At 32.1% G+C, this 14,428-nt stretch overlaps 1 long non-coding RNA gene across 3 annotated transcripts; it reads left to right on the forward strand.

Moving 5' to 3' along the window:
- The first annotated feature begins 9,779 nt into the window (after positions 1 to 9,779).
- LOC108203415 (uncharacterized) lies at positions 9,780 to 12,622 on the forward strand. 3 transcript variants are annotated; one of them, XR_001803371.2, is made up of 5 exons: positions 9,780 to 10,062; positions 10,768 to 11,138; positions 11,212 to 11,274; positions 11,747 to 11,971; positions 12,098 to 12,622. It is a non-coding gene; the product is annotated as an uncharacterized LOC108203415 (long non-coding RNA). The 3 variants fall into 3 exon arrangements; XR_001803370.2 differs by having other exon boundaries at positions 9,781 to 10,062; positions 11,229 to 11,274; XR_001803372.2 differs by lacking the exon at positions 11,212 to 11,274 and having other exon boundaries at positions 9,781 to 10,062.
- Positions 12,623 to 14,428: the final 1,806 nt, after the last annotated feature.

Consider the following 14,428-nt stretch of genomic DNA (forward strand, 5'->3'; position numbering starts at 1 on the left):
CTCGAGATTTCTCAGCTATGATCAAGATAGAGTACTATCTACTCATGAAAATCTTTATAGTGGTGATTGTTACTCATTGCTCCCGATTCCTGCTACTTTTACTGGTCTGGTCGCATCTGCAATAATAAAAACAGAGAAATGAGTAAATAGGATGTAAATAGAATTGGGTCGGGTCGGGTTAACGGGTTGGCTAACGGAAAACGTTAAAAGTCAATGACTTTTAACGGGCGTGTAAGTTTCTGCTAACACAATAGTTCGATTGAAAATTGTGTGTAACTAAGTTATGTGTATGAAAGGTTTTTCAACAACATGACCAAACTGCAAGTTGTTAACGAGCTCAGTTATGAATTAGCTATTTAACCCTATATATGTCTTTAAATTCTGTTTTAGAAAGCGGCAATAAGATGTGTTTGATTTCCACTATGTCTGTCTGGATGACGTAGGAGTCGACTTATTACTACTGTATATGTTTGATCCAACTTTTGTTGTATTGGATTTCCAATATGTTGGATCAAACATATATTGTGGCGCCCTCCAAACCCGGGTCAGAAGTTTGGGGTCCACAACATAATATAAACCTGTAATTAATATAATATAAGCAATGACCCTTAAACATCCACGGATCGCAACAGGTTAAAGTATAAAACAAGCCACAACATAACTTAATTATTACAAACCCAAATCCCAAATATAATCTTAAATCTTACAAAGTATCGTTCTTACAAAGCTTACACGTCACGAGTGTCCCATTACTCAAACTAGTTTATATATATATAGCCAAGTGCTGCTGATAGCTCCCTCCGTCACTCAGCTTGGAATCCTGGCCTTACCACTAGTCTGAGGGTCATCCTTACCAACCTTCTCTGCCTTCACTGGAAAGAACATAAAGTATCGCAAGAGTATATATCAACTTCATTCTAGGATATCAGTTAGAATTGGATATCTAATTTTATTTTGAAAAGCAAAAGGTTAGGCTGCTGATCAGTCAGACACTAACCCCGAGCAGGCCCCGCCATGCTCTATCACTGGATCCAAGGCACACATTGGCCTAATGCGACCACTCATCTGGTCTGACCACTCATTTGGTCCAAGTTTAGAAAACTATCCAATTCTATCACAATTCAAGATGATCTATAATGCAAGTCAATAAAACAGAATCATCAACATCATAAATAAACTTTGAAGTAGAAACGGAATGCTAGTCAAAGTATCTCAAATGTATTTCAAGGAAGGAATGATGAATAACTTCAGGGTTTATCAAAGAATCAGGTATCGCATAATTGGATGGCAAAGCATATCAAAGGTTATTGTTTATGTGAAGAAAGGTTCTAGGTTCACAAAAGGATCCAAGTATAAATTAATGCCTTTAAGATCAAAGAAACTGGGGTTTATGGAAGGAAACGAACAACTGTAAGGTATATGTCGTAACAGACGTTATTTGGTGTTGATCAACTGGTTAAGGTCTGAAGGATATGTAATTGATAAACTGGTTGAGGTATCGAGGGTATGTCATTGAAATGAGATAAGGTTCATATGGTAATCATTTAGAAGTTTCAAGAATTGAAGGTTTACAATTGAAATAGGTTTCATAGTAAGTATCAAAGAATCTGGTCGAAGGCTCAAGAATCAATAGAGTAAACAGTCCATGCTATAGTTCAAAGAATCTGGTTGAAGGTTCAAGAATCGATAGAGTAAACAGTCCATGCTATAATTCAAAGAATCTGGTTAAAGGTTCAGAAATCAACAGGGTAAGCAATCCATGCTATAATTCAAAGGGGTCACAAGGCTTAATCAGAATGATCACTAAGTAATCACAACAGACACAATATATATATGAAGGAAAGTCTCAGGGAACTTGCCTTATATTGATGATCTCAAGTTTCAACTACACTTGCTTGATATACTTTTCTATTGCCACTTGCTTTCCCTTTCTACGTCTTGCCTTCTCTACTAATCAAAACAATTATCTATCAATATGTGATCTCATACTATTCTCATTATCACACATTCGAAACGAGCTTCAATCTACCCTTCGTTTTACCCAAATCTGATTTACAGATTGAAAGATATGCCAAAAACAATCATATTATGTTCACATAGACACGTAACACATCAATCAGATAACACATAACACATATCATATAAGGTATTCAGTAAAATTTATCTTTCAAAGAAGGTTTGAAGTCAAAAGGAGTTTTCTGGCATTTAATATGGATTTTTAAACATTTTACGGAATTAAAACAGATAAGAGAATCATTTTATAAATAAATAATCAATTTTGAATACTTGAAATAGAGTCCGAAATCATTTGAAATCAATTAACGGACTTCAAACATATTTTAGAAAAATATCACAAAACTCGAAACTATATTTCGGAATTTTAAAATCATTTAAAATAATTAAATCTAATTAATAAATCAATTAAAATCAATTAATAATTAATTAAAACAACTAATCAATTAATATTTAAATTAATTGACCAATTATAATAATTAATTACTAATTAAAATTGATTAATAAATTAAATCAGATTTATTTTTGAATTAATAAATAATTTAAAACTATTTTTGAAATTAGAATAATTAATCAAAATATATTTTTGAAATATAAACGAGAAGGTTTTATTTGTAAAGTTTTGAAACTTTTACACACGGGGTGTAAACCGTAAAATATCGAAGTTTCAGGGGCTGAAACGTAAAAGTTGAAACCACAGTACCTCAGCTTCATCATCTTCAAAAGCTGAGGTACCTAACTGCAATTTCTGCCGGCGGCCGAGTTTTACACGCCGGAGACGGCGTTTCAGGCCACCTCCGGCCACCATGTGATCCTGATCCAGATCGAAGAACCAGACTACCAGGAACATGTACCAACAACTGTGGTCGCCAATAATTGCCGGAATCAGCCGGACTTCGGCGAAGAAACTCGCCGGCGGCGGCGAGTTTTCTTGCCGTCGTTCTGGCCGATTCCCGGCTCCTCCACAAGCAATCCTTACTGCAAATGACTCCTCTATCCACTAGGAACGCAATGATATCCTCAGATTATACCCAGAATCATTAGAACTTAAAATCCCAATTTTCAATTAAAAACATTCAAGAACACATATAAACCCTAATTCGAGAATTAAACCTTAATTTGCACATGTTATCTAACTCCAAATCAAGCATATGATATATGAAAATGATCAGGAGAATATTATCTACAACATAGAAGCATAAAATCACACAAACAATTTCAAAATCAAAAAGCCCTAAATTAAGTTTATTTAGTTCGAATTTTAATCTTGAATTTACTCCCTACATGATGTTTCTGCACTGAAACTGATGCTGGATTATGATTCTACACGTAAAAACCTTCGATTTGAGTACTTGAACGACAAAATCCGAGTCCGATAACGCTTCCGAATCTTCGTTTGAATTCCAAGAACACGAAGAACACTCTCTCGATAAACCCGTATTTAACTGATATTATGATTTTCGGAATGAAATAAAATACGGTTAAGGCTATTTATATTTACGAATAATTAATACCCCTCTGGATCATATATGACATGAAAATACGATATTTAATAGGTTTATATTAATAAAGCGGGTCGAATCGGTACCGGTTTTCGAGATAATTATCAAAACGGGGCTTTTTAAATCAATCATTAGTACGCGGGTCCCATTTGCACGTATTACGATAAAAGAAATAATATAATAATCAAAATATCTGGTTTTCACGTATATCGAGACAACCAGATAATTATCGATAATTAAAATACCCGAAAAGCTCCGCCGGACCGACTCCGAGGAAAACCGTACTCCGGATCGAAAAAGTCAAAACATGAAAAGTGTCCGAAATATTCGAATTAGGCTAAAGGTGAGTTTTGTCGAAATTTTCGGGAAGTAAAATCACGGTACCGTTACGGGTTGACGTTTTCGAAAAATTTAAAATAATTAATAATTAAATATAATATACGTAATTAAATTCATAAACCAAAATTAAAATCAGACGACAATACATAAATCAATATGAAAATATCTAAATAAACTATATTTTGTACTGAGCACATAAAAATTAATATTCCCAAATTTGATCGTATACAAGCAGCCATGTTAATAGGACAAGAAACAATTAATGCACAAAATTCATATAATATTCACATAATATTCATCAATCATTAAAATAATTACACGGATAATCCCAGATGTTACATATATAGTAGTAATAAGTCAAATCCTACGTCATCCAGACATAGTGGAAATCAAACACATTATTGCCGCCTTCTAAAAGAGAATTTAAATACATATTTGTAGTTTTCGAACTAATGGAGTCTGATTTACACTACGTTATAAAAGCAATTGATGATTTGACCACCGAGCATTATAAGTTCTTTTTGTTGAAAAGGTGGTCGGCTTTTACTCAAATATAGAAGCTTAAAATTACTTGATTGTATAAAGATTTATAAATAAAAACAACAAGCCTTCTATTTCACTAGAATGAAGATACAATCATTTGTTTCCTACATGCAATAACAATAATCTACAGCCTTTTTTTTCTTCTTTTCGTTTCACTCCGCAATACATGCAATATTATCATTGTCACAACAATATATATCATTAGATTTTTTAACAAATCAAACATATTATGCAAAGTCATAGCATTTTAAATCTTCTCATCATTGTGTTTGGTGGTCAATATATGCATTAATAAGGTCATGATATTAAATATAACATTTAGATCATATAGATGTGTTTAGTTGCTATAAAAAAATGGGGACGGATTATGCCATCTATCATATTATAAAATTATTTTTTCATTGAGGTTAAATTGTTTGTAATAATGGATGCTAAGTCATCAATAAGTCTATAAATTATGAGGAAAATTTTAGATAATATGTGGGTATTGATTTTATGTCATTGAATTTTCTTTAAATAAAGTAGAAAAGTTGAATATAATTAATTTTTAGAACATGCCTATATGATCATTTTGCTAGAATAGGAGTCTATTTGGAGAATGCATTTATCAATATAGTTAGTAATAAATATTGATGGCATAATCAACCAAACATAATAGCTTTTATAGCAATCAACCACACCTTTTATTTAATACCATGCACCAAACAAACAGACGGGAGATGTAAAATGGGAGGCAATTTGTTTGATTTCTTTAAAGCAAATCAATGATACATACTAATAGAGAAAATTATATATATAAAAAAAACTTAATTTTATAGAAATATTGCAAACTTCAATGAATTTTACAAAGTTATTTCATTTAAAACACAATTACAAACTTCAAAAAAAATTTATTCATTTATTGTAACCAACAAATCTATAACTAAAACTTAGTTTTCTTAAAAATATTCTAACTTGTACCAACTATATTTTGGAGAATCTTAATTAAAAAAAATATATTTTTGATTTCAAATTACTATTTGTATTACTTTTAAATAAATAAATCATATTAAAATAATTTAATATCATGCACCGAAAACAAGCATTAAATATTCTTAAAGATGTGAAATATTCACTTAGAGAAGATGTAAACTTGGAGCATCTTCTACTTCGTTGCTTGAGATTTAGATCCATAAACAACTCATGGGCACCAAGAACAATACTTGTGTAACCAAAACCTGAAAGCAAAATCTTACTTATTAGCATCATAATAAGAATTGTTAAAAGGGTATTCAATTCCACAAAAAAATTTAGGAAAATAAATTGCAAATATATTAATTTAGATGAAATTGAATTATGTCTGTAGAGATTATATTAACAAATATATATATGAGATCTGTAACCATGTACATGAAAGATCATCTAATGAACAAGTGAAATACTCACAACTGACTAGATATCATATCACTGGAGAAAATCTTATTACAAAATTTGTGAGTACAATTATAATTTGTAATCAAAGAGGTGATGAAAAAATATACTGATGATATTATACAATCTGATGAATATAGGATGAGAGAACTAGACTTATAAAATACAGGGGTGGGTGTGCGGCTAACTCTCAAACAATTAGGGATTTATATGAGAAACTAGGGTTATGGAGGCTTAGTGGGTAGCCCAAAATTATATATAATATATTAGTGTTGTGGTCCAAAACAAAAACGCCTTAATGGGTTGCCCAATCTCTTAAAATTGTGCATGGGCTTACTCTATACCATTTCATGTATGATACTCACAGCTTTTCACATTTATTAAGTGATTTATATTAGATATAACATTTTGGTTTTTATGAATGTTTATATTATCGGGTTTAAATAGAAAGTATTTAAAATATAATCATCGCGATATTAGCATCACGATATTAGCTTTATGATGATACTATATATTTTACAAAAGTCGATCTAAATAAAAAATAACACTCTAAACCTTTCGTTATGTGATGTTACGGTTATATACAAATATTTGTCTATTTAATATTATATATTAAATAAGATTAGACTCGATCAATTTTTTTCAAATTTTCACTCCAGTATCAATTTTAGCCAACCTTTAAACTCATAGTAAGCAAGCAAACCAAAGAAGTATTACAAAGTTATTCATAGGGGATGAAGGAGATAAGGAGATAAATCTGATTTAATAACATAAAAATCCAATTTATGAATATTATTCAATAATAAGAATATAAATAAATGAAACGAAATAAAATAATAATAACATGTTTTATTGTCTTAATCAAGAGTGTCAATTAGATTAGTGCACAATACATATATAAAATAAAACATCTATGGTGATATACATAAGTAAATTATGTTTCATAATTACAAAAAACCGCACTAGTTCATACACAATGCACAAACTTATGGTAATGAACTAACTTATTTTATGTAATAGTTCATCGGCTACAAACCATGTTAATTATCCACAACTATATCCAAAAATACCTTCAATATATATACAAACAAAAGTTTGTGTGTTACAACACTTTTTAAAGAGAGAGTCACTAATGATAATGATAGAAATAGTATTTAGATACAATATATATATATATATATATATATATATATATATATATATATATATATATATATATATAGAGGAAAGTTCTTTGGAGACCGCATTTTTATCGGAGACCTCGGAGACCACGTATATTCTGCAATCAAAACACTGTAAAATACATTATTTTGTAAAATATGTTCTACAAATATCATGTATTCATTAAAATTGTTGAAGATCATCAATGTTTAATAAGTAGATAATGCATGTTTTGCAAGTTGAACAAATGTTCTGCAAATTAAACATATTTCATAGAACAAAACATTTTGTAATGTTCTACATGTAAAACTTATATGATATTCAAGATTTTAAATGTAATAATGATTTCGGAGAACATGATTTGTAAAATTATACGTTTTGCAATGTTTTTATGAAATATTTTACTTGCAGAACATATGTGGTCTCCAAGTCTCCAGAAAAAATGTGGTCTCCATTGAACTTAACTCTATATATATATATATATATATATATATATATATATATATAATGATGTCGATTGCTTTATAGCCACCTTCGTCATCATTCAATCATTTTTAGGTGGGATGACAGCCATGATATCTAGAATTACGGCTGACTTATCTTAGTAACCTTGATTTTAATTCAAGAATCAACCAAAAATGTATTTTGGGCAAAAAAAGACACAGTCTGAGTCATTTCATCACGTGAAGTTTAACCATCACTGTGATACAAATATCTATGCCATAACCTCTATAATTAGACAATCTAGACTTCAAATTCTATCTCCACCTTTAAACATTTAGATACCAGAGGAGAAAGAAATATGTTGTCCAAAATTCAGTATAATCGGACAGATGGTAGAAAGTCAAAAATAAAAAAATTGACTCAACCATAAAAAAGATCCTTTAAAATTTGAACTTTTTGCTCAAGTTTTAAAAAAACTGAAAAATGAGTTTTCCGCCATATATAATAGTTCGACCCATAACGGTCAAAGTTATTAAACCTTTGAATTTGAAATTTGGTCGAAATAAACATACCGTTTTCCGAGGCGGACGAATTTATTAAACCATAAAAAAAAAATTGTAGTCAAAATTAACAGACCATTAGCCAGAGGATGATGGAGATAATGAGATAGATTTGATTGAATAAGATAAATATTTCATATATGTATATTATTAAACAATATGAAAATAAATAAATAAATGATATAATAAATATATGTTTTATTGCCTTAATCAAGAGTGTCAATTAGATAACTTCGAAATTAGACAGTGACGTTTTGTGCAGCCAATTTATCATGCATTGTTAGGTCCCGAAGTATCGTACAAGAGGCTTGAATACGACACTCACTACAATTTAAAATTCTTTCGAATCTTACGGATAAATAAATTACAGTCCTGCTTGTAATTAATTTTGTGTTCCGGATATTTATCGGCACGGTTCTTGAGAATATATTAAATAATAAACCAGCACAAAATATTTTTCAAGATATATCTTTTTGATAAAACATCTAAGGGTGCTATAAATCCAAACCTATGGGTTGGCTATAATGTCTACTACTTGCGCTTACAAACACTAGCTTCTAAAAACATTTTTATTACAACGGTTTTACTACTACTTACACTTACAAACCCTATCTTCTAATAACATTTTTATTACAACAGTTTTTCTAATGTGTGCCCATGGGTAGACCAGACAATTTTTCATTCAACACGAAAATGACACAAAAATTTAAAGTTTGTGTTTTCATTTTGAGTTCACGATATGGAAAGTACATGAACACGAAGTACACAACTGATATGTCGTGTCCGTTTTGTGTTTATCCTTTGGGTACACGACACGATGTACACGAAATAAATATAATTTTATAATTAGATATTAATATTTAATTATAAATATGTATATTTATAATAAATATATGTATATTTTCTTTTAAAATAATACATAGTTTATAAAATTGTAAGCATAAATGATTTAAATATATATAATTTCATATAATTTTGTAAATTTTTTGCCGAGAAATCTAATATTTTCATTAATTTATATATTTTTTATATTTATATTTAAATTAGATTTTACACGAAACACGACGTGAGAACGACACGAAAACGGAGGTACACGACACGAAAATACATGAACGCTAAACAGCTCGGTTTTGTATTTGATCTTTAAGTACACGACACGAAAGTACAAGATCCGGACGAATTGTCAGGTCTACCATGAACACATGCTAAGCACTTGTTAGGTCCAATCAGACGTATAAGAGGGGGGGGGTTTGAATACGTCTATACCAATTTCTTCGATTAATTTAGTTGCGGAATAATTCTGTTTAAGTCCAGTTAAATCAATCGTAATCAAACAACTCCAGCAAGTCGAGGAATATTCTTATATTAGAAATAATCCTCGGGTGCTACAAATTCCAACATGTATGTCGGCTACAGAGACTACAACCACTCTAATACAAACTCTCGATTAAATCGATATTCTAACTTTGCTCTCGAGAATGTGTATAGTGTGTGCAGTTACAAAGTGTGTAGTTGTTTTCAAATGAAAACACAAAGCCCTATTTATAGACTTCAACATCTAACCATGGTTACACTACTAGAAAAAGTAGAATAGACATCAGGGTATAGACATCGGTCGACTTTGGCCACGATGTAAAAGCGTTTATCAACATCGGCTAAAAATTAACCGATGTCTATTACATTTTTGACATCAGTTAATATAAAAACCGATGTCTATCTTTTTTGAATTAAAAACAAAAACCGCGCGGCAACCCCTCTTTTGTCCCTCTCCCCAAATATTTCCCGTATATTCCCCCCTTAGTCAAATTTTCATTCCTCCCAATTCTTTTAACTCCCAAAATCAGACAAAATAAACACACTCTTGCTTTTCAAACTAAAACTCTCTCTCATTTCTCTCTCCCGGCTTTTCTCTCATCTCTCAAAAGTCGAAGCTCCTCCAACCCTCATCGAAGGTGTTGAAACCCTAATCGAAGCTGCTGAAGCTCTCAAAGCCTAATCTCAAAGTCGAGACCCCAACACTGCTCTCTTCGGTTCTCAAAGTCGAAGCCCTAATTCGAGTTTTTCTTGCAGTTGCGGTTCTTGCGCTTCAGGTAATTAATTAGCTCCCTTCTTCTTTTGTTCTTGTTCTTGTTCTTGACTTTTGTTGCTCTCTTGCACTCTTGACTTTTGTTGCTCTCTTGACACATCTGATTTTGTTAATTTTGGTTAATTATTTTGTGTTTTTGTTAATTAGTTTCTTATTTTTGTTAATTAGTTCTATTTTGGTTTCATTTGTTTATATATATACCTGATTTGTTTGGGTTTAAAATGATTTTGTTTATATGCATTTTGAATTAGATATATTGTGAGTGTGTTGTGATTTTGTTATTTCTCTTCTGGATGAAGATAAGTACTGCAGGGATGATTTTGTCGGTCTAGTTAAAAGTCATGTTTCTCGGTTTTTGGATGCTGATAGCAAGTCACTTACAACAGCTTGGTACACATTGTAGCCTAAGAATAATAAGTCCAAAATCACAGATTGTGGTATGTTTACTATGACATTGGTTGCATTCTTCAGAAATAGTCATATGGTTGCAGACCCATTTATTAAAAAACAATGGCAGTCTTTTACTTGTTTCTTATGAATAAGTTTTGACACTTTAACATCTTGAGCGATAATAAAGGCTGGTGTGTTAATTTTTTGTTTGCTAATTTGGATAAAGGTCGATGTTTCTTGCTTTCTTTTGGCCCAGATAGAAGTTTGTCTCTTATTCCATTTCAGTTAATGTCACCTATTTGATACATTGTTTATGCAGATTTAAAAGAAGATGGTGCTGCTTTTAGGAAAAATGATCGGAAACAAGGAATTAAGTATGCAGGGAAAATCCTCTGTTCTCCTACTTATTTCAAATGTCATTTCAAGTAACATATAACCTTGTATCGAAATCCAACACGACAAGATTTCTCTGCTAGATTTTCCAGACTTAGCATTGGAATGCATTTTCGAAAAGCTTCCACGAGATGGGCTATCCAGAATGTCAATTGTTTGTACTTCTCTGAGAGCCAATAAGAAGAGCATCAAGAAGTTGCTACTCTGCACCAGCTGATTCAGTCATGGCCTGGTACACCGTACACGACCCTTGAAACTGGCAAGTTTTGGTTCCCTGCTCAGGTTTACAACAGAGAGGTAAGGTGGCTATTAACATCTTATGTTTTTTGTGTGTCTGCTACAAGAAAATGAATTCTGAAATGTTTCTTAGTGGTGGGTGTAATGCAGAATGGACATGTTGGGTTCATTGTCTACTTTCCATGGAAATGTCTAGGTTCTTCTCTCTCTCTCTCTCTCTCTCTCTCTCTCTCTCTCATTGCTGGGCTCAGTAAAATAGCCAACTTTTCACTCAAATTTGTTCTATGTTGTTGAATTGTTGGGGTCTCGGTCATGTTCTCAATTTGCTGCTGCTGGTACTATTTTCTTTATATATATTATTTGGTGTTATGTGCTGTTATAATTACAGTATTTTCTTGGTGCTGTTTGTAGTTTATAGTAAAGCAATTCGACTAATACTTGTGGCTGACTTGGTTTTACTCTAGGATTTAAGTACTCGGTACTCAGTAGTATTAATCCAAGCGGAATTTAATGCATTGAATTGTGATGGTCCTTTTCTATGTTAAGGCATGTATTTAAGCATGCTAGCTATGCAGATTCTTTGTGGTAGTTAAAGTGAATTTGAAATTGTTTAAGATCATAGAAACAAATGGTTGAATTGAGGTATGATATAACAGAGATTATTTCAGGTATTCCTGAAAGTGTGGTGGAAGCCAGTGGACGTAGATTATTTTTGATTTAGGTGGGAAGGCAGCCATTCCGCATAACTCAAAGGTCAAGTTCAGATTCAAGCATGGTGATGGAGTTTGGGGTGACAGAATCCCAGCTTGGATTAAATATTCCACTGTGGATGCAGCCAGGTTTGGTGCACCTTCTAACAGTGTGTTGTACTGGGACTCGCCATGCTCAGGAATGTATGATTTACGTTTACTGAATACAATTACCACAACTTGTTGTCTTCAGGAATGCTTCACACTATTTACTATCTGCAATTGTACATAGTTCTCTTTACTGAAGTGTTGTCTCTTTTGAACTTTCAGGTATAAGTTCGGATATATATTCACGTCCTCCAAAATCTGCAGCACCAAAGATTTATGAGGCTCATGCCAGGAATTGTTTCTTAGGAATTATTTTCTATTTTGACAGCATATTTTCCCTTAATCTGAGTTAAGGTGCTGGTTTTGCATTTAGGTAAAAATGAAGGTGAGCATGCTATGGAGATTGGGTCTTGGATCATCTGCGTCATCAAGAGTAGATATTCATCTACCGTTAACAATCCAGGACCCTCGATATTGTGTACTGGAGTCACTTACCTCCAACGGATAGGACTCAGGCTCGTTCATTCAGCTATTTCAATGGCTGTGGCAGGAAGGAATAATAGGGACTCACCATAAATCTGTTGTTGTCAAGTTTGACATGGTTGATTATTGTAGTTTGGAGTTTTTGCGTAACTTTTGATTTTGGTAGTTTGGCCTTTGGTATATTGGTTGTATATTATATGGTTGAATGTTGGATCTAGTGGGATTGCGATTTTTATGAATGAATTAGATATTTGGCAGCACTAATTTTTCGTCATTTTTTTTTGCAAAAAAAATCCAGTACTTACATTAGACCTTTCATATAAGTGATGTAAAAGCCAACTCTTACATTACTTTTGATGTAAAAATTGATGTTATTCTTAGCATATACATCGGTTATTACAAATAACTGATATATAAAACATACTCAGACAACAGAATCTTTAAGAAAACGATGTTATTCTTACTATATACATCGGTCATTACAAAAAACTGATGTATAAAAGAATCTAAGACAACAGAAACTATAAGGAACTGATGTTTATGTCATCTAATTCCTTACGAGTTGCATGTTTAAATTAGTGTTATAGAGATAATATTACATTATGCACAATTAAATCATGTAGTTTAACCACAATAATGACTAATATACATCGGTATTTAAGCTAAAAACGATGATAAAAGCCACAGAGACATTAGTTTTTGGCCGATGTCTTTGTATATGACCTTTAACATCGCCGACCTAGACATCGGAGGCTGATGCACAAAGACATCGGCCAAAAACCGATGTCTATTAACTAAATTCTAGTAGTGTTAACGAGTTCGTCCTGGATGAATTGAGTTCGTCCTGGACGAATTCATATTTAACTATGGTTAGTTAAATTAAATTGTCCAAGACAAATTCAAACCTGCGTCAAATACATATACATAAATATATGTATTGCAAAGTTGCGCCTCATGAGTGTACAATAGAGATTGTACTTAGAAAGAATTCCCAACCCTTAAATCTACACCAGTACAGTGAAAGATTTTCACTGTTATCACTCCTTGGACCAAGGAGTGGTCAAACCCTTAAATGTTGCGCTTCATCAGTGTAGAGTGTGAGGAGTAGTTTACTTAGAATTTTTCTGAGTGTTGATCAAACTTGCGCTTTGACTGTCAAAGTCAAATGTTGCGCTTGAGGTTGGTCAAACCCTGCGCCTGTATAGTGGATGGATGTGGCTTTATCACTTAGAAAAACATTTTTAAGTTTCACAAGTGAAGTTGGGCTTTGACCAGAGTCAAACCTTGCGCCACTTCTCAAAATGTTTCCCTGTGTTCACAGTGAGGAACACTTAGAAATAAAAACATATATATATATATGTATATATGTATATTTCTATATGTTATTAATTGATTTAATAATTACTTGAATTAATTTCTTATTCAAGTAATAATCAATTAATATCACATATGCAAATATATATATACATTAACATTTAACTCCAATTCTTTGAAGCCTCTTTCTGGAACAGCTTGATTGACTTGATCAATTAATTCGTTGATCGAATCCACTGAATACTATTGTACGTCTTGACGTCCTGTGCACTAGTCTGGTTCACGAACGACTCGAACTGAAACAATTCCTTGAATTCTTTGCTTGATAATATACTTGATCAATCATTCCGGGTTAGATGTTGCTTCGATAAATTTGATTATAAATAATCAAAATGGATATACTGGAATCTTCTGGTCGTTGATACTTGATCGTCAGGCAATCTTTGATAGCAAAAACTGATTGAGCTTTATTCATCAGTGAGGCTTGACCATATAAATGAACTACTTCCAGTGGACGGATGTTCGTCTCAGATATCTTGATTGTCTTTGTCTATTCATATCGAATCTCCAACCTGTAGATTCCTGTATTATACTTATGTATTGTTTCTTGTCCTTTTGTTGTGTTGAGTTATAGTAAGTACATTTAGGTTACATTATGCTTTACAATCTCCCCCTATTTGTTTGTTAGAGTTCGACAAGCAAATCCCTTAAGAGGTTAACTCAACTGACACAATGAAAAAGCACACTAATTAAACA

This window comes from Daucus carota, chromosome 2 (assembly GCF_001625215.2).
Source record: "Daucus carota subsp. sativus chromosome 2, DH1 v3.0, whole genome shotgun sequence".
Lineage (NCBI taxonomy): Eukaryota > Viridiplantae > Streptophyta > Magnoliopsida > Apiales > Apiaceae > Daucus > Daucus carota.